We start from the raw sequence: 21,956 nt of genomic DNA, 5'->3' as shown, positions 1-21,956 counted from the left end.
GCTGCTGGGTGTCCTTGGTGTCGAAAATGAATCTTTTCTCGACAAGAAGCCGTCCAATGGTGACTTACTCACAAAGATATCCGATGAGAGAATGAGTGCAATATTCGCTATCCAATATCATGTGCCCAAGTAGTTTAACCGATTTTTCCGTACCTTTCTATCAAATCCTACGTGATCTACAAAGTTTGTCCTATGTTTTTTTGCCGCATCAATCAGTTGGCCTTGTTGTACTTCCTTGGGAGTGAGCCTATTTTTTTCAAAGATCAACGCCATAATTATCAACGCTCAGAATTATGATTGCATTTTTTTTCGTTTTGGTGTCATTTATCATGGTCCCAATTTGATCTTCGAGGCTTTCCATTGTGGCTAATGCAATATTTAACGCTTCGTCAGTTTTTTTTCGAAATACGATTGATAGCTTTCAAAAACTTTCATTTCGAGGGAAAATAATCATTTCGTAAGATTTTCTGTATAGCTAATTCCTCACATTTGGAAAGAAGGGAAAGTGCTACAGGTTGTATATGCCTATCCTTCGGTTCCAATGCGATCCCCCGTCGCTCTCTGACAAGAGGCTACATCTCCCAAGATGCAGTCGCTCTACTGAGTTACGCTCCAAAGAAAAATTACCCGAAGCTTGAGCCATTTTATTTGTTTAAAGGCGAAGAGTTGACCAAAATATTAATAATTTTCTTTATATTCTAAATTTGTAAGATTATTAATAATTTAAGGAATAATCCTAATCTTATCCCATCAAAAATTTCGCAGATTTTAAGCGAGGTTTGATGCGCAGGAAAGACAAACACTGTCGTATTCCTCCAAAATATAAATTTACTGCGACCAGTTTCGATACTGACCAGATGATGACACGCTATATCGAAACTGATTGTAGTAATTAGGGTATTTCTGTGGATTAACCGAGTGTTTTCCTTTACTATGCATCGTGAAGGAATTCCACAAAGTTAAGCCATCCACCATAGCAAGCGAAGGGTTATTGGTTTTTGTGATATTATGTTTTCCGGGGTCTCATGATATCATCGCCGTTATTAATCATTTACCTAAAAATAACTAACATTTTGGAAATCATTTGGAGTGTGGTACTTGGCGATATAATTCTCAGTACTCTTTATGTGCGTTTCATATACCAGAGGTGCAATTCTAATAGGGTTAAAGACATGTTAGCTATGGGAATTTCGTTAAAATTCCATTCAAAGTAGGCGTAAAAATATTATAAAAAATACGTATTCTACAAGATGTGAAGATGTTCATTTGGAGATTTTTACCGAGCGTAAAAATGGGATAACAACGGTCTGTTTATACTACGTGCTTAAAATCACTTCAGGTAAGAAAAGGAGTAAATGATGGGTTCTCGTTTAAAAGGTGAGACAATAAAGCGCAAATGAATCACTTACGAAAACAGATTTGTTGGATTTTCATGTGTGCATCATCATTCATAAGTAACTCAGTCGAAAGAGTTGCAGAAAAGTGGATAGCACAATGAAAAATGAGAGCTAATAAAGACCAATGTCCTCAAACGTACAAATGTGTGCACGGACTCGGTACTGTAAACATTAGATAAACTTCTGCATTTCCATGTATCTACCATCACAATCATATATTCAGTATATCATAACTCAAAGAATTTTCATGTTAAAAATACTTTTAAATTGTTAATATATTTCTACCCATAATCTCCGTTGATTCGCCTTTTTAATAGAAATTCTATTGGCTGAAGTAAGTGTGAGTTTATTTACGATTTTATGTATGAGTTTTGCGAAAATTTAATAGAACTAAATGAAAGCAGAGATGGCTTTTGATCCCGCGAACAATTCCGCGTCCTTTCTACCTTTCGGCTTGAATCGTCTTGGTTTGTTTCAACACGAGAGAAAATTTCGTCGTTTTGTGATCGACACTTTGAATCGGCCGGGGGTGATTGTGGGTTTTACAGGCGGTGATCACAGGAGAGTTTATGTTTTCGAGCGATTACGCCGAAAACCAAATCCTCTCTCGCATGAGCTCTCAATAAATGGAGCTAAATGATGGCCTCGGGATTTTTTTCCCCCGCCAAGATCTCTCCTCTCGCTCGGATCGCTGCCGCCAAATCTATCCCCGAAATTCCCTCCTCACTCCTCCTCTCCCCCCCCCCCCCCCCGCCCCATATAAATTGCCTCAACCCTCCCGCCCCGCCCACTCCACTCCCCGACCTCCCACTGCTAATGTCCTCCCCACCCCCCGCCATCCTTTGATTGCTCCCGCCAATTTCCTCGTATCAGCCGTCAGAAGCATCTCGGCTCCCACCTGCACTCGACGTCACGTGACGGCGAGTCGCTCATTGAGCCACCGCCCCCCCCTAAACCACCGCCATTCCTTTCAAAACCTCCCGGCACCCCCCCCCCCTAGATCCGATTGCTTTTGTGTGCGTCAAATGAACGCCGGGCGTCATTACCGATTAATTTGATGACTTATTGGCTGACACCTGATGCGGTTTTCCCAATTTATCGTTTCCTTGGAAAGGTCGCTGTGACGTGAGCCTCTCCCTTCATTCCGTTGTAATCGCTCGGGCTATTTTCGCTTTCGTTTGTTTTCCAAGTGTGTCGCGTTCTTGATACCCCTTTACTTTCCCGAGTCTTTCCGTTAGAATGTCCGTTCGAGAAGGGTTTTATCGGGATAAATATATTTTTTAGCGATCAAAGCGGCATAGGCAAGCAAAGTATTAAGCGTGCTTCGGATTAAAGGTGCCTGCTTCGTAAAAGTAATATTTTTATGCGTCAAGTTTTTCCTTAGTTGCTCATAGATTTATTTGTTTGTGTAAGTTGTATAGGTTAGATATCGTAAGTGTCGTATAAGTGTATCCTCTGATACGAGGTTTCTAAACTTTTGGTAGTTATCCAATTATCACTTGCATTTAATTAAATCGTGGACCGGCCTTTTACGTAACTTTCGGTCCATTTTATTTATTGTAACCTTTAAATTGTCTTAGACGGTAAAATAAAACCAAATTTATTTGGTTGGAAAGATTGACATTCCGTGTTAAAGAGACGTGATCCTTCATCTTTTCTGTTTTCAGTACGTATCCATTCATATCCCACGCAGTATGCATGGTCTTTCGTTTTGTTTGTTTGTCTGCTCGCTTGTTTATTTACTTCCACCGAGCCTCGGAGTAAATTCCACACCTCCTTCCTCTGCTAAATTATTTACTCTTTCTCCTGGTTTTTCTCTTAACATTGCTCCCGGAATGAGTACTCTTTTCTTTCTGAAGAATCTTCTTCTCCATTGGAAACGACTCTTGAATGGTAATAGCGCTTAGTGCGTTAGTTCCTGTCCGTATGTATATTAGGTACGTTGTTCGTTGTGTCAACTCAATTCGTCAGTAAAATGAATTACCGTTGTATTACATGCGTTAAAAAAACAGTATTTACCGCCAAATTGTGACGAAAGAGGCGAGGAGATTGCTCCTTTGTGAAACATCCCACTGGCAATCGATCCCGGGAACGACCATGAAATAATAATCCTAGGTTACAGTTTCGATCCTGCCAATATTTGTCATCGGTGAGGTACTTGTCCCGCTCCGATGAAACATGCATTCAAGTAGTACATGCTGTTAGTTTTTCTTCCAGCTTTTACGTCATTTGGAGAAATAATTTCCTGGCGTCATTTAAACTTTCGTTTTATGTGTTTAATTTTAATTTATGCTGAAATCGTAAATGAATGGGTATAATGCATAGTTAAGTTGTAATAAGCTTTCAGATTATATTTGCTAATTCCAGTGTAATTATTTGGAACATGATCATGTATTATTTGTATTAAATGATTTATTTGTAATACATTAATCTTCAAGATTAACGCTGTCAGCGTAGATTTTTTTCCTGGAGAGAGTCGTATTGAACTAAATCGATTTGATCAAAGGTTTTTGTTCTAATCTGTTTTAAATGATTGGAGTTAGATCAATTGATTGTTGTTTATAATTGTTCATGATAGGCATATGGCAATTATATCGGTTTAACGAAGATCTAAACTAGATTTTTCCCCGATTAAATGAAGATATTTATGGTGCGATGAAAGAAAAGACGAGAGTGGAGCGAAACGTGGATGATAAAGCGAGGGGTGTTTCGTTCAAAATATATTTAGATAAGAAAAGTATAAAATAATGGGTGGGGGAAATTTCGGAACAGTTACGGTGCAAATTCCGTCGGAAGATAAAGAACACCCACCCCACTCCATCGCGGGGGGAACATCGTATGGAATGGCGTATCGATGCATGTCCGATTTCCGGCCGTCGCTAACAAACTAAATTCGGTCCGCGTCCACTCTCCAATTCTCCCTGCGAACCAGCGGCGAAACGGTTTGACTTCAAAGGCTCGTGAATCCCGTTTTATTTTTTTGCGCGCGTGGGTGCGTGCGTGTGTGTGGCCGGTGTAAAGAGAAAGGGTAAACGAACCGTGGGGGTGGGATGGGGTGATAGTGGTTACGCGGGGAGGGTGCGTGTGTGTGTCTGTTATGGGGAAGGGGGGCGGGCGGGGTGAAGGGGGGTGTAAAAAAGGAGCGCTTAAAAAATAAAATAAATAAATAACACCAAACTCACTTTCGATCGAATTTCAAACTCGCCCACCGTCGGCCGTGCGACCCCTCGAACCCCCCTCCCTCGCCCTAATCTCCTGCGCGGTAATCCTGCGATGGGACAAGGGGGTGGGCATCCCCCTACATTACACCCCATTCCGGCCCCCCTCCCCCGCATTTCTCAGAACCTCTCCCCTCCACCCCGCTTATCACTTCTGCCTCGGCAAAATCCCAAGCCGCCCCCTCCCTCACACACCACCTTCTCTTTCCATGTCCACCCCCGAACCTCTCTCCTTGCCCATTGTCCGAGAAACAACTACCTTATTTACCCCAGTGGTGTCTATTCACCACTGCCCCATTCGACGTTTTTATTCTTCTCACTTTCCCCGAGTTCGATTCCGCTCGCTCCTTCCTTACCCTTGTTTAACTACCTGGTTTCCGAATCCAACTTCGTGCCGTTAATTGAAAATGAACGTTTTGTTATTTTTTTATCAATTCTCGTGACGGCATTGGCGTTTCTTTGTCTCATTTCCCATTCCCGGCAGCTTTAATGCCATTCGGAAAATTCTTCTTCGTTCCCCACAAGCCCCTCATCGTTCCTCAATTTCCCTTCCCATAAAGAAGGGAAATAATTGCTGATGAAGAGTGTGTAACTGCCGAGCTGTACGCTCCGACCCTGGTGGGTTCCTAGCAAGGACGTAGTTTTTTTCTGTATGCGTTCGTGGTCCATTAAGATTCTAAATTGCCTTTGTGAAACTACAAAGAAGAAATGAAGTTTCTATGTTTTACAAATACGAGTCATTCAACTGGCATCGGCATGGTTAATTCGTCTCTTATGTCACTATCACTTCAGGTAAACTGCTCTTTTCGTGAGCATAGCACCGCCATAACATTTTTAATTGTCTTTAATATTCCTTTTTTAATATAATATTCCTAGATTATACTTATCAGTCAATTCCACTGTTCTGAATTATATTGCGAGTGATTTCTCACAATTAAGTAAAAAACCCCTTTTTGATTCAACTCGTTATTTTCAATTTTATTTTTATTGAAAAACGCTCTTAGTTCATAATAAATCATTTTCTTAATCTTAGCAATTATTTCTGTCTTTCAGCACAGAGTAGAAGTAATAGTCATTGGGGTAAGCGACCGACAGGCGAGGAGGTGATTTGTGTCTTTAGGGATAGATGGGTAATTTGCAAGAGGCAGGGTTTTTTGGAAAATGCGTAAGGGTGGAGGGGAACCCCGCGATAGCATTGGCGTACCCTCAACGAAGGCATCCATCCAGTGTTCACAGTTTAACGTCCAATCCGACGGACGGGTACCCTGCTTGAAGTGCTCTCCACATTGGGTACAAGTAAGAGACTACGACTGAAATATCCTGCCACCTTCCGGATTCCAACCCCCAACCCTCGGCCTGGGAAGCCAATCCAAAACCCCTTTAGTTTATTCTCCATATATTTTTACTATTTTTCAGTACGTGTGATAAAAATATCACTCTTTCCAAGAGTACTGACATCTTGTTTTTCTCATTTTTTTACAATTGCGCCCGTTGAATCGCGAAATCCTTTTCGTGTTATAGAAGCAAATTAACAAGTTACTTGATTTGCCCTTTCAGAGTATATGTAGTAGTTGCTCTCCCGGCTTAAAAATCCTCCATAGATCGAAGATCGTATCAGCAGTAATAATCCCAGTAAATTTCGAATATCTCAATCTTTACTGTCGTAGAAGAGTGGGTTCGATTATGTAAATATGCCACTTAAATTGTGATCAGGTGTTATTTATTTTATTTATTTATTCAGTATAAGTCCGAAAACAGCACATTTTGGCCTTTACATCGAACTATTAACAACGTTAACAATGGTCACATTTACAAACACCCAAGCCCTAGATGGAGCGAAACTCACCCAGGCGGGAATCGAACCCGCGACCCTTGGAATGGCAGACGAGGACGTTACCCCGCCGCCACCGGGGCCGGCAATGTTGTAGGAGATAGGTGAAGGTCTTATTGTGTTTCTTCTAGTTGAAGCCTGAGGGACGGTCTCATTGTCATCCTGGCTTCTCTCGGTTGTGTTGGCTTATTCCACTCCCCGATATCTTCCTCTTTTGTTTATATTTTTCATTCCTATCCTCTCTATCCGCTCACCCTTTCTCTCATACCCTATCGTATCTCTCGCCCATGTCTCGATATCCCTAGTCCTTACCCTCCCTGCGCTTCGAAGATAAGGCTCGTTTCTGTTTTTCTCGACCTCAGCCTTTTTTCCCCCGTTTTTGCGATCCCATCTTGTTCCTGGCGAAATATTTTCCAGTAGTGTAAATCACTTCTCCTAATTGTGTAATCAAAGATAAAATGTTTTTTATTTTGGCGTTCTCTTCTCGCAAGGAAGCAGCCCCCCCCCCCCCCCGTCATACGCTGGGCGAATCTTATTGATGAATACACAAAGTAGATGTTTTAACGCTCGTCTCATTTTTTCCGATTAGTTCACCTATGAAATCTTGTGCCAGATTTTGAGCAGAGTAGTATTAGTAGATCTCATCGGCGTGTTTATACCATCAGGTTTAGAGCGATTTGAGTGATTCGTTTAGGTGTAAAGTGAATTTTTCTCTCGCTTCTGTAGATACAAGTACGTTACCGTGTATGATCAAACAAATTATACATGTATTTATATAGGGTCAAAAGAAGAGACATTTCCCTTAAGAAATTTTATTCCGTATTCACAACGCACATTTCGACAAATTTTGTCGTCACCAGGTATGAAAAAGTAGAAACTGAAATTGTTCGGTTCGTTGTGGTTTTGGTGTGGCCTATTTTTTAGTATTAGATTTAATAAATTCCTGAAGGAAATTTTATTTTTCCCAGTTTGGTTACAAATTGATTTTGTAAAACACGTGAATTCTTCGGCTTACTGGCATTAAGATTTCTTTCTAACGTTCAGAGCCAGAATCCAACGTGTTGCTTTGATACGGGGGACTGTAAATTAGCGAGTCTTTGAACGCACGGCGTTGTCAAGGAGTGTTTTCGTAGTTCATTCAGTGGAGGGAATATAATTTGTATTTATAATTTAATTTGTAATTGAAATTCAGATCATGTAATGAGGTAGCCAAAGGTTACGAAAATATGATAGCCTTCCGGTTACCGCCTCTCTTAAGTATTTTTTTATTGAATTGTTTTTCATTTTTACCATCCGGAATACAAAGCAAATAGCCAGGCAGAATTTTCCAATTAACGATTTTCAGGTGTCTCATAATTAATACACTTAGTGGATGAATCCTATAAGGGTGTATATTTGGTCATCATCGTTTTTAATTATTTTGTAAATTACTTCAAATATAAAAGCTCTTGAATTCAATTGAGAACGATAAAATTAACTTCACTAAAATAATTAACCCGACTTTATAGAAGCGGGCAATGTTTTGCTGTAGAAGTCATCTCTACTTGGATAGGCGAAGTAGGGCTCACCTTTTGCAAAGCCTTTGGCGTGTTAAATTCAGGTATTCAGAGCGGGACCATTTCACGTTTTCACGGTCACGTTCGTGCTCGCGTACTGAGCTGAACTCTCTACCCTATAGGCTTCCACAACTTTAATTTCTAAGGGTAGATAAAATTATTCCGATCGGAAAGTTTTTCGATTTTTTTTATTTGGACTAAACTTTATCTTTAGACTAGATAAAAATTGAACAGCAATGATAGGCGTAATTTCATCTGTCTAAATTGGTCGTTTTGGGTCGGACAATAAAAAAAAATGTAAGGGTTTTAATGAAGATGCAAAGCCCTATTCAAGGAGCAGTCGTTGGCAACCGAAAACAACCGCTCCTGCTCGGAATAATACAATTTCCATCCCTCCCCCCCCCCACTCCCTCTCTCCTCTCTTCGCATCCATCCCCTCCCCGTGTGTCCCCAACCGCCCCAACCCATCCAACCGCCACCCACCCACCTCTCCCTCCCCGTTCAGGTGCCAATGGAAATCGATAGCGTGGCAAAAGCGACCGACCGGCCATAGACGCCGAAGGAATTTTTAATTGGCAACGATCTTTTATCATTTGGCCGCTAACGAAAAACAAACAGTGCGGAGGAAAACTCAATTTCTGCTTTAAGGAGCGTAAATCAATTAGCGCGGCGGCTGCGGCGACCGGGCCGAAGCAATCAACGGATTCGGAAGTTACAATGCGAGCTATTGGATTTTGCGTGTGCTGGTGATGGACCACTGGGCGGGTGGTCGTCTGGGCGAAGGGGGGTTTGGGAAGGAGAGGAAGAGGGGCGAAAATTACGATCTGCGGGTTTTTTTTTGTAATTGGCGCGGGCCCACGTTTATCAGGGGCTGTTAGTGAGAGCATAATGGCTGCTGATAAGGATTAATCTTATGGGTGGGACTGATTCCCAGTGGGTGTCGAGGCGAGATTCCTAGACAAGTAATGTATCCCCGAAGTGTGCGTCAAATCATTTTGGTGGGGATATTTTTTTCTGAGAGCTCTCATCCTTCCACACATCCAGAGAGTGTTTATCCTTCTAATAAGTTCCCTTTCTTTCCTCTCTTGTTTCATCCCTATGTATTGCAATCCTTGATAAAAAGTATGAGGGGAGTATGCTTTCAGGACGTTCGAAAATTTCCTTCTCATCAGGTAGCAGTGTAAAATATGGTCACTTTGTTTTTCGTCTCAGTTTTAATCCAGGAAATATTAATTTTTAATGTTTATGCCGGCACACTGGTGTTTTTTATTGATATCTATAAAATATGACAGTATTTGTGAACAAGTTTTTTGATGCATGCCCAAATAACTTGATTATTTTTAGCGTCAAATCTTTGGATACATTGAAATTTCAAGTCTTTTTTTTCACAAATTAAACATTTTGGTCTAAATTTGGTCGTAGGTTATATTAGTTGTACAGTTAAGTTGGATTTTTTTCTAATTTTCAACATTTATAACATTTAAGTATTTTTCTCAAGGTGAAAGTCGATGTAGTTATTAACCAAGTTCTATTTTTCTTCCAGGGTGAACGTCGATTGACCCCATTTCGTCGAACGGCTATATCCTGCGGACTGCAGGTCGAAAGAAAAGTTAACAGGTTTGTACATTTTGAATTTCGTATCTTATGCCTTGTCTTCGCGTATTAATTATGGTCAACATGCCAGCGAAGATTAGTTTCTTTAGAAGGCCGATGTGTATTACGATAATATGCGTCATATGTATCGTATAACGTAAATAACTTGTTTCTCGTATCACTAACATATCTGTTCATGTTCTTTTCGTACTCCAAGGTGACGTTTCCAGGAAATCTTTTGAAAACACTGAAGTTATGATAAGAGCACAGGCCATGCATGTATTTGGCTTACGTTTATGCAAATAATTTGGTTATTGAAACACAGAGTGAATTGCCGTCTGCTTTTTCTTAATCCCAAAGAAAGTCACGTAATGCATGAACAGAATGGATAAATATCCCAACCATATATTTTATATATACTGAATTCTTCAATTTAGAGCATTAATATATATTCATAGGTACACAATTTTGAAGGTACGGGTTGAATTTAGTAGCTTGAACTCCGTTTAAGTTTTTTTAATTGGTATATATTCCTAATCGGACCCGGGTTTTGTTTATCAGTGATTTTCCTTCGCCAATCAATATGGCTCAACTAACTAGTTTGCGTTGTAGTAGCGATAAAAACTGATGTATCATTGCTTATCAACCTCTTCATCTTTTTGTTTTTTTTTCTGAGTCTCTGTAATCGAAGTTTTAAATTGTGGATCGTAGTGTAGTGATGAGTTAGTGGCCATGTTTTCGATAGTAAATTTCTAATCGATATGCTCTTATCATAACGTATTGGGCAGGCATGTGATCGTAAATAAGAGTCTTTTGAGATGTGTGAATAGTGAAGAATTGAGGAGATAAGTTGGACAGGGAGACTGCTAAGTTTTCATTGTGGTGTGAGAGATGAAGAGGTCAATGTGGGCATTATTTCTTTATTTTTCATTGGTCCGAAAACAGCACTTTGATCTTTACATTGGACTTTGAACATTGTTAGAACAATTTAGCAATTACCTTCCCAAGCCATTGGTGAAGGAAAGACCACCTTGGCAAGAGTCGAACCCGTGACCTCTGGGTTGGCAGACGGCGACGTTACCCCGCCGCCACCGAGGCCGGCGAAATAAAAAAGAAATAAATTATTTCCTGGATAAAAACTGTATGCAAGTGACTACTATATTTTACACTGCTACCTCGAAATTGATGGGAGAACGTTAGGTAAGCGGAAAAGAAGATCAGAGTATGAAAACGTGCAGAGAGTGTAAATGATTGAAAATTTACGCGTTACGTTGTACATAATAGTTTTTTGGAACTGTCCTCCTACCCTTTATTGAGAAAATTTTCATTCTAAACAATTACTCGAACTCTCAATGTAGAGTCTCAAAATGTATCCATTTTCTTTCACCGCCAAAGGTGATCAGAGAAGAATTTTTATCAAATCACTATTTTAGTTTCTGTCCAGTTCTCATAGACGAACCTCCAATTTCTTCTCCAGAGTTAATTAATCCAAGGCCATTTGATGCCTTAGTAAGGTGCAATCGGTCGCACGTGTTTAAATAAATGTTTTGGTGGCGTATTATGTCTTTTCAAAATAAATTAACTATTCCTGAATAAAATAGATTAAAAGGTGCTAATACGGGACTTCATAAGGGAAGGGATGGAAAACTTGACCGATTCACAGGATTTGTATATAAGATGAACATTTTTCTGATGATATTCATCTCAGTGTAGACCGCATCTGCCTACGTCTGGCTGAATCTTTTTCGCCGTCGGGGGACGTTTCCCATTTCTCCGAGAGAGCATTAATGAGTTTCTTCAGACTCTGCCTGTACCTCCACCCCCTTCCCGTCTATCAGTGGTCGACAGGAGATTAACGGACCTTAACCGGTTGCACTGATGCTTGCACCGGTGCATCAAGAAATGGACAAAAATGCACACATGCTTAGATACGTTTTTGCGACCACACCATAATATCGACGAGAGACGCACGGTGCATTAGAATTTCTTTTTATCCCCTTTTACCAGTCCTAAACTACCTGTCAACCACAATAAACTCTCTCTCCTGTCCCAGGCATCTCTTTGGAGTCGGTCCAGGCTTGTCCGGCAGTCCGGCTTTTGTTTTTGTATAAATATATACACATGGACGCAATTTTGCTTGTATATAGTATGTATGTGTGAGTGTGTGTGTATATACATGCACACAAACACGTACGCACGGAAAGAGTGGAAAGATTGCAGACGGTAATGAAGGACCCAATGATGGATTATGCGTTGGTTAGGGAAGGTGTCAGAACCGACGGGGCGAGGAGGGATAAGAGATGGGGGGGAGAGGTGGGATAAAGAGGGAGTGAGTGAGTCGGAGTTGGTATGGCTCCGTGTTCCCCTGCGGGGGCCAGCCCAGAAGGGGCGTGGCACGGGGGTGAGAGGAGTTTTCGTCATTGGGAGGACGGCGAGGGCGTTGTGGCTGTGGTCTCCTCTTTACATGGGCGAGGAGGAAGAGGGAGGGACGGTGGAGAACAGAAGAGAGAGAGAGTAATGATCTCGTGGCGTGCGTTTCCATTATCCCAAGGGGCGTGTTAAGGGAGCTGGCTCCCCGTGGTCGTAACGCAGCAAAAGATTCCTTATTTTCCGCCCTTCCTCCATTATCCCTATCTCTCCCTCTCCTCCTCCTGATTTCTCGTCAACCCCCTCGTGCCCTCCTCCCTTGCCCCCTATAATTTTTGTAGGAATAGCGTTTGCGTCTCATAGGTCTCAAGTCTCTTTCCAGATTTATAAAACGTGGTGGGACTGCTTCAACTCGAGGGTGAAGCCGGGCAATAAAAGAAGGATTTGGGGATAAAATCCCATAAAGCGAATTTTCCTCGAGTGATATAAAGACCTGGTCTAACAATTTTTTTTTTTTTAAGGGTCTTAATGTTTTTTTCATGAGAATTCTGTTTTTCGCTCGCTATTTCTTGTCGACCACTTTCCCATCATGATGCTTTTTCGAATACATTTGCCATATTAAAATGTAGGTAATTATTTACGCTCGTTCGCACGTTCTTCCGTTCTTCAGTTTCCGTTCTAATTTCGGTCGAAAGATGACACTTTGGTTTTCCACAGAGAAATTTTTTATGACGACCTAGGTTTCGTTACAGCGCATATCTTCAGCGTGTGTACGCTCTAATGAAATCTAGGTCGAGATAGAAAAATTCTCTGTGGAAAAGCAAAGTGTCTTCTTTCGTCATGAAGGATTTCCACCATGTTACGCCTGAAACTGTGTCGTTCTGATTTCGGTTCATAATAGTATCACAAAAGTTGAATTTTAACAATTTCTACTATGCTATTGTTTTGTGTTGATTAGCAAATGAATGTCTTTGATTTTTAGCCATTTCCTCTCCCACGACGTAATGTCGCATCATGTCATTCCTGCGATGTTTATTAATAGTACATCATAGCAACCTATCGGGGAAAAAACCTCAGGAAACAATCACAGAAGAGGTGAAGCGTTGCTTTAGCTTTTGCTTTTAAATAAGATTTGTCAACCTTAATTTGAGTGCCTTAGAGCTTGTTACATTTTATCGTATTCATTCTCCATCCATAGTGTAATGACTATTCTATAAGGTCCATTCTTCTCTAATTTTACTCCAGTTAAAGTTGTTCATTTTTTACCCCCTGGAGAGGAGAAATGGGTAGAGCTATGATCAATGTGCCAAAATATTTTCATTCTGACTTACTCATTAGGAAGCGTGGTAGTTCAGTTTCAGAGCTTTGGACCACTGACCGGAGGGACCCTTGGGTTTTATTCCTGGGGACTCCTTGGCCACCCACAGATTCACCCAAACTGTATTTTTTTTTCGGGTACCAAATCTTCGTGGGAACCCATAGGCGGCGCAGGGAAAGGAACTGTTAACCTCTTCTTCCACCTTCGTTCGGATCGACAACTTTGGTTTTCACCCATGTCACGCGAAGGTTCACGTCGCTACGGTGAAGTGTCGGAATGGAATTTGCGAGGGAAGAGGAAGAATAAATCGCGGATTCAACCCCATTTTCTTCGATTGACTCCTCAGTTTGACATTTTTCCTCTCCCCTGGTTCGTGTGCTCCATAGGGATAGGGTTTCATTCTCCTACGAACAAATCTATCGCTCCCTCCCCCGTGATGCCCCCGTTTTATACCCTCCACCATTCCAACCCCGCGCGGTTTACCGCAAGTGTTCATTCTGCGGTCCGTCCCGCTCCTTTTTATTCATTTATTTATTTTTTTTCAATTTCGTCCGAATGATTCGGTTGGGTCCAGAGCTTTTGGAAACGGTGGTAGGAGGGTGGGGGTCACTCCAGTCAGCGAGACGGCAGGGGCAACAGGGTTTTTTTTAGGGTATCGCCGGATCAAAGTGATACGGTCGGGCGGAGTGGAAGGGGGGAGGGGTGGGCGAGGGATGGGTTTCAATCACATTGTCGCCCATCGTTACCCTCGCGTGCTCGTGTCGTTCACTCCCCCGCGCGCAGGCACTCCCTCTTTTCCCCTCTCCTCCTCCCCCACTCCCCTTATCCTCAGCGACCATGCTTCGTTTGCGTGTGTCGCGGACACGCGAGGCTGGCTGGTGGCCCGCGGTGGGGGCCGCCGAGCCCCCTTCACTGTAATTGGGCCACCCGCCGTCGTCGCGCAGCCTATGGGAAAATGGAATTGGGCCCGGTCCCATTCAAACCTCCTCCTTCCCCTGTCCTCCCCCATATTCCTCTCTCTTTCCCTCTTTTGTCGAGTCGCTGGGTTGGTCGAACAACTCTCGCGCAATCTCAATTTTTGAGTCCCTCAGGTGATCTTATTCTTTCCCCATCGGGTTAAATCTCTCACGAGATATCCTCCGGGGAAACATTTTCATTTATGGCACATCGTACGAATGCCGTGCTCCTGAGCCTGAGAAAAACTTCACGAGCTTTAGCTATCGCCACACATGCCTACTACTGTTTATCCTGTCCCAATGAAGGCTATAAATTCCCTGCCTCTCCGTTAGGCCTGCGTTATTAGTCGAGCCAGCTTTCCCGTTATTATTGTGCGCGAAAAATATCTCCCAAAATCTCCGCGAGCACTATTTGAATTAATTTAATTGCACACTCTTCCGGAGTTAATTAACGCTTTTATATCTCCCTTCTTTATTTGTTCACATGTTCCTGTTCTCAAACCTCTCGGGGTATCACTTTATAAAATGAGCGCAGTAAGAAATTCATTTTCATTTGACGCTTTTCGATAGCAGGTGAATTTTTGAGGGGGTCAGACATCATTCGGAATTGGAAAATATTTTGTGTTTTTTCAGTGTCGGGGAAATGTTATAAGTGAAAATATTCTTTGGAGGAAATATGCTTCGGTGAAATTTTAAAACTCAGCCGATGAAAGTTTTCTTGCGCCGGGTTATATTGATGATTGTCACTCCACCTATCATCAATGTTTATTCAAATCCTCGTTTGGTAAAACGTGATCAGTGGTATCTCAGTGTATGCCATCGTGTATTTTCATCGTTCATTTCATGATAAATGTTCCCCCGTTATTTTTGTGACAGGCAATGTAAAGTTAAATACAATCCGAAAATGGCGAAACGAAAGCATCGGAAATGAATTACATTCATAGAAAATAAAATGGCAAACCCAGTTTTTAGAGGTTTAGAAATATTGGGGTATTTTTTTTATCTAAACGAATCGAGATTATTGTATGAACGTTGTGTGTGGTTCTTACCAGTGTATTTCACATTTTGATATTTAAATAGTCCTTTTTTGTAGTCGATTAGCTGTCAGGTAAGGAAAATATACGAAAGTTTTCTGTAGTGAAGCTCTTGTAGTAGTAAAAATTGAGTAGCTTCAGATGTGATGTGATGGAAGTCCAAAATAAAGAATAACTGACCCTAGCTCTTTTCCACTTGCTATACTATCAAGTGGAATTACTATTAATTATATTACTATCAAGTGGAAAAGTGCTATGATCAGTTATCCACTCTTTTAGTGGTAATGTGAGTAGTCCTTAAGAGAAGGTGCCTGACTGCTGAGGTCCTTAATATCGTTAGGGATAGATGTGGATAGGATTGGTAGGGATAGGGTGTTTAAGGAAAAGGAGTAGGGGTGGAAAGAAACCCGGCTTCGGCAATAGCCTTACTCATAACTAATGGCGCCAAGGAGTCCAACAGTTAAACGTCCCATCCAACGGAGGGGTAACTAAGAGTGATCTCCAATAAACACTCTGTAACTGACGTAGCCCGTGGATGTAGCTTTTATGCAATATATATAAAATTTAATGTTTCCGTCTCGCTTTGGTCCAACCCGGCGGTGAGCGTGGGGTAGTTTCGAAACTTCCGACGGCCGTGGTCCCGCTCGATCCACCACCCTCCCACCTCGCACCCCATCTCTCGCTCTCCCCCCCCCCCCCTATCGCCCGTCACTCACTTTTCCTCCCTCTCCCAATTCCCGATTCTTTGCGCGGTAATTATGGCCTCACGCCACTCACTAATTGGCTCGGACGGCATCCAGGGCTCGCGCGCTCTCCATTCGCTGCATCTGTGGGAGCGGACGCGCGCCATTCGGGAGTGTGGCGGAGGGACGGTGTGGGTGGGCATTAATTGAGAAGGCAGTGGGCGGGCGGGTAAGGCGGCAAGATCTATGTTTTTGCCGCTAGGATCCATCAATGGCTTAAGGGTGGCCGTTTCGTGCCATTTAATTTAAGTATGATGTATTTGTCTCCACGTAATGCAGATTGAGATGTTCGTATTCGATGTTTATGATCGCGTCGGTGGCGAAGTGCTGCCGTGAAACTAATTTATTTGACCCTAATGGCTAGAGGAGTGATGTTTTGCGGAACGAGTTAAATCAAGAGTTTTGGTGGGTCATATCTGTTCAGCTTGCCTTCTCCGATTCTGGAGTCCAATAAACAGCTTTTACGTATCTATTCATTTTACGAATTTGTTCTATATATAACACGCTCACTTTGCCTGCTCGAATACAGTTGCAGTGCTCGACTAGATGACTTCCGTCAGTATTTTTTGTTGGTTTCGAAGTTTTGGTTTTCCGGGGGAAGTTCCTAATATTTCAGCTGTATTAAATTGGCTTTTGTTTCGTATATCTTACGTGAAAACAGCCCTTAAATTACATGATATGGTCCATGTAGTGTTGCACTCGAGAGTACATGCATGTACTTATATCTGAATGTTGGATAAAATCTCGATTCGAATATTTTTTTGTTCCTCCAATTTGCCAAAGGCCGCATTGCTAAATGTTTATGGCGATGGTGTAAATGATTGGATCAGTCAAAGCCAAAATTGTACTCTTTTTCTTTCAGTATTATCTTCCAATTATGATTTCATTTCTCTCTGTTGAAAGACGAATATGTTCCACGGTGAAATTGATTCATCTCTAGGCATTTAAATTTACAGCTTCATGACTGAGCGGCAAAAGTAACTTGGCTGATAGCAGATTATATTAATCCAAGTTATACCATCATTTTGCGGAAGTGGTTAGTATTCGGCATTAACTTCGCGATTCGTTTCCAATAGTTTTTTTTAATATTTTCCTTTCAATAATGTATGAAATTCAGTGATTCGGTATTAATCGTAAATCAGAACTCCTCCGCTAACCTTCAAGTCCTACTTTTAGGGAACGTTGGCATACTGTAATTTTCTCTATCATAGTCATGCCTTGCCCTCTATTTTAAATCTAGGAGTGAGTATAACACTGAACGGATGACTGTCAATGTACTAGGAAAAAATGAGGACGCAATCAAAAATACCTTCATACATGTATGGGCAAATGGCTTAAAGCATAGGGGAGATGCAGTGAGCAGATGCGTTACGTAAATTTGAGGTTTGCGGGCATTCCATGATATCGTCAACCTTCCGTAAATGCCACGGGCCCGAGATTTGCATTCCCCCTTCCTCCTTCACATTCAGGAATGCAAACACGGCACGCATCACGGCGATTCCGTCGAAGGAATTCCCTAATTAATTAGAGACCTCTGATGATTTCCCGCTCCACTGGGTCAACCCCCCCTTCCTTTCGACCGTCATTGCTCGCCCCCCTTCACGCAAAACCACCCCGTCCTCCCGGTAATCCCTTCCCCTACCCTTTCTGCTGTCATCCCTCTCCTTCAACACTCTCCCAAATCACCCGTGTCATCCATTTCAATCCCTTGTTCACCCCCCCCCCCTCCTTCATTTCTTGAGCGTGTTACACTGATTCAGGAAACTTGCAAGTGGATATATTTACATAATATGTATCCCATTCAAATCTGTAAATGTATGTATGTAAACCATTCAAATGAATGAGAAAAATATTGGTGACTACATTTCTTGCATCAGCATTCTCTATTTTGTGGTTTCCGCAAACACGCTGTTTCCCTCGCTGGATACGTGATTCAAAACGCAAAGTTTGCGGATCCGTGATATCCATTAGCACTCGATTACTCGTGGAATCTGCTGGCTCTGTTTTTTTTCGAAGACTAAGACCACTAATTAAAAGCGAACAAGATTCTAATCATATTTCACATAGCTGATTTTTTTTCAAATATGAAATAAAGTTATTTGCTCTTTTCTTGCGCTGAGGGAGAAAAGAGCCGATAATAGCGCATTAATTTATTTCCGTGTTATGCATTTCATGTTTTTTTTGAAGTATTATTTCGATTTCTATTTAGTTTTATTATCGAGAATCAATTTGTTTTTAAATTAATTTATGAGCCCAAAAATGAGCTCATATTTTAACAGGCTAGTTGATTTATTTTCTGGAAATATTAGTCGAGAATGTAAATTTTGTTTCTTTATACGATATGAATTCTTACAGGGCCCAGGCCCACATACATACATACGTACGTACAGTGGTCCCTCAACACCATTGCATTTCATCAGTTTATTCTCTTCAAAATTGAGCTCTTGTACGTATACAGCCAGTACAACACTTGCTTCCACTTTATATACCAAGGCTATAAAAGCAGTCAGCAAAACCATTGCGTTTGCTGCATAATTGTATCCATTCCTCCACCATCCTTTCTGGCCTGTGAAATCTCGTCAGTAGGTATTGATAAAGTTAACAGTTTCAAGCTTTACTTTGTGGAATTCATTCATGATGAGGGTAAAAAATAACAGAAACTTAACATTTCCATCAAAAGGATTTAATATTTCACGACCATGGTTTCGATGATGCGCAACATCGAAGCCATGGTCGTAGGACATTAAAAGTGTGCGGAAGTGTAAAGTTTCTGTTATTTTTTACCCTCTTCAGTAGGTATTGATGTGAATTAACGTTTATTTTTGTCCTATTTAAGCATGAGGACGTGCCTCTCCTTCCACAGTGTTTACACAAAGGGTTGTCTAACCTAACATTTTATGTTAGACTAGACATTTTGTTAGATTTATGTTAGTTCATAACATTTTATCGATCCAGACGATCGATTTATTTTACCGCCTCAACCCTCTCAACTCCCATCCCCCAGCACCTTATTACATTTACCTCGCCCAAATCTCTTTAAGTGGTTCCTTAAGTAGTTCCCTAGCCTCGCCCCCTTCCTACGCCCTCCATCGCATCAACTCCTCCTTCCAACCCCCTGCCTGCCCGGTCGTGAGAGCTGGGGGACTTGGGGTGATGTCATCATCCCTTCCCTCCCTCCCCTTTTGGATTGTTTCCCATTCTCTACCAGGTCACGCGTCTCCCCTCGTCCTTAAAATCGTGCCGTGCCTTTTCTCACTGTACAACTTCTCTCCCCCCCCCCCCCCCCCGGCTTCACACTCGTTCCTGACTATTTACGACTATGTATCACTTTCAATCACACAAGGTTCGTCGAGATCTGTCTCTGCGGTATTTCTGATTGTAATTAGAATTAAAATTTTTAAGCCAATGCGAAAGGGTTATCCTTTGGTTTATCTTGTTTTTCGAACCAAAGGGATCTTTCTTTTTTTAATGCAGCAGGCCATCAAGCGATTTCTTGAAATGAGTCGTTCGCCCTCTTGAATGAGAATGACTAATTGAGGATTGTAACGATATGAGAAACTTAATAATGAAGCTGAATTTCCATTTCTAAATATTTGAATAGCTTGACTTACTCATCTTGTCTCCGATGCAGAAACATAGAATAAAGTTATTTACGCCTCACATTTTTCATTAATATAATGTTTAATATTATTATTTTTTATAAATGTAGGTATAAATTAGTTTACATGGAATGTAACATTTTATATGCATATTTATAGAATTTTTCCGCATGAGAATGCAGTGGAATACATCAGCCACCGCACTATTACGATCTCCCACCTTACATTCGGAATGTCGTTTTTATGTATTTATTTTCGAAAAATGTCTTCTTCGTTTTACGCGTAGAAAAGTCATTCCGGTAAATATCTAGTCGACTAGTTTCTTTAACCACCTTAATACTCTGTCCCCCATCCTTCATCCATCCTCCACGTAATTCAATTAACTTGTTGCCTCGGTCAAATTACAAAGTTTTTTTATTTTGCGTATTTTTAATTTCTATGGCTATTGAGAAAAGTGAACGGTCCGAAGTGTCAGATATCCTTCAAAGTATTCCCCTTTGGAGGCAGTAAAACTGAATAAGTTGACTATTTCGAAGGCCATGAAACCACTCTAGGTTGTGTGGTAGTCTGCAGTGTTATTGATTGCAATATTCTAATGTTTATAATCTCTCGATCTCATTCTACACACTTTCGAAGATGCTGGTGGTTTTTTTGACACTTCACTCTTTCGTAGTGAACACAAAGACAAGTATAGATGGCGGAAATTTTGTCAAAGAATCACATCGATAGGCTATTTTTTTTAAATTTAATGGCTTTAGGAAGGAGTAAATAATGTCCTACTCTCTTTTCTCAATTATTTGGAGTCTTACTCTTCGTCGATATGATTTTATTCAATAGAATTTTTTAAATCTGAAATCGGAATTTATTTCATTCAGCCGCTTTAATTGCAGTTCTAGAAAGCACCTCTCACCACCTTGCCATGGAGGGAAAAGCCCGAATATTCCGTCCAGCCATTGTTCGTTCCCCGTTTCCCTTCCTTTCCCCTTTTCATCATTCTGTCCACTCCATCCTGGTCCCCATCCTCTCCCTCCCTCTATCTCTCCTCTCCGGTGCTATATTGCTTCGGGGCTTGTCGAGAACACTGCCCTCCAAACTTACTTGTTGACTCTTAACTTGTTGTATCGTGTTCTTTCTCTTCCCTTCCCATATTACCAACTTCTCCCTTTTCCGCTATCTTACCGAGCTCCCTCTCCTCGCTCTTCAAAAGCTATATACCTACCCCATGGAGCCATTGTCCATTTCTCGTTGATTTAATTTCTCAACATAAAGTCACCATCTGTATCTCCGTCCTACTATTGATTGCGTTCGAAATAGTTTGGACCGGATGCGATCCCTCCACATTACTGGACGGAAAAATAAGCAAAAAATGTCGTTCATGGCAAATTTTAATGGATTTTTTTAAATTTACTCGTGTTGATTCTTAGTTATCTCGAGCGAATTTTACTATAAATAATTTTTACCATAATTTATAACTGATCGTAGCACTTTTCCACTTGATACAATTTATTTTACGACCGGGTTTCTATGTATTACATCATCATCACCCGATAATGATGTACTATATTGAAACCCGGTCGTAAAATAAATTTTATCAAGTGGAAAAGTGGTACGATCAGTTATCATTATGTTCGACTTCCACCACGTCACGCCTGAAGCTTCTCAATTTGTTAATTTTTACCAAGTATGAAAACAGTATTTAATGTTGTTTACCGTTGTATCTAGTGTATTATGATCTTAGATACCCCAAAATATTCTCTGATTGACCAAACTGGTCCTGCCTCCCTCCGATTGACAAAAATCATGGCCATTTTACGAATATCCTCATAACCTATACGTTAGTTAGATATAGAGTATCCTAAGCAATTGCCTCACAGAGAAAATCGATTCTACTCCTTTTTCTTTGATGGCTTTACTAACTTATTCCTTTACCACTAATTGCGAGGAACGATTTAAATATTTCAATTTATCTGAAGTAATAAATCTTTTTATTATTTACTTTCCATGTGGACATATTAACCATTATATTTTTTCTGTCCTTCTGAGGGAAGTGCATGTTATTCGTTCTTAATTATCAGGTTGTAGCTGGTGACGTTTCAATTGTGTTATTTGGTATTATTTGATTTACCAGATTTATCCAAATGTAGATGTATGATAACAGAATAGAGGAATTGCCTAACAGCATGCAATACGTGGTCAACAGCGCAAATGCAATACATATCTTCCAGGTTGCTTAAGTACGTGGTTTTTAAAAATAACGGTGGCTCTTAATTATTATATGTTTTATTTTATCCCGAAGACCACATTTCCGTTTTTATAAGCAGGATATCCGGTATTATGTTTTATT

At 41.0% G+C, this 21,956-nt stretch overlaps 1 long non-coding RNA gene across 1 annotated transcript in view; it reads left to right on the top strand.

The window, feature by feature from the left end:
* LOC139696723 (uncharacterized) overlaps positions 1-21,956 on the top strand; it is a 437,007-nt gene that overhangs the window by 285,371 nt on the left and 129,680 nt on the right. The window contains exon 3 of the long non-coding RNA XR_011702643.1: positions 9,546-9,619. This is a non-coding gene — a long non-coding RNA (uncharacterized lncRNA). The remainder of the gene's footprint in view (positions 1-9,545; positions 9,620-21,956) is intronic.

Source organism: Hetaerina americana, unplaced genomic scaffold, assembly GCF_022747635.1.
Source record: "Hetaerina americana unplaced genomic scaffold, ioHetAmer1.1.p SCAF_7, whole genome shotgun sequence".
In the NCBI taxonomy this organism is placed as follows: Eukaryota; Metazoa; Arthropoda; class Insecta; order Odonata; family Calopterygidae; genus Hetaerina; species Hetaerina americana.
Note: the sequence above shows the minus strand (reverse complement) of the source record. Positions and strands in the feature narration are given on the sequence as shown.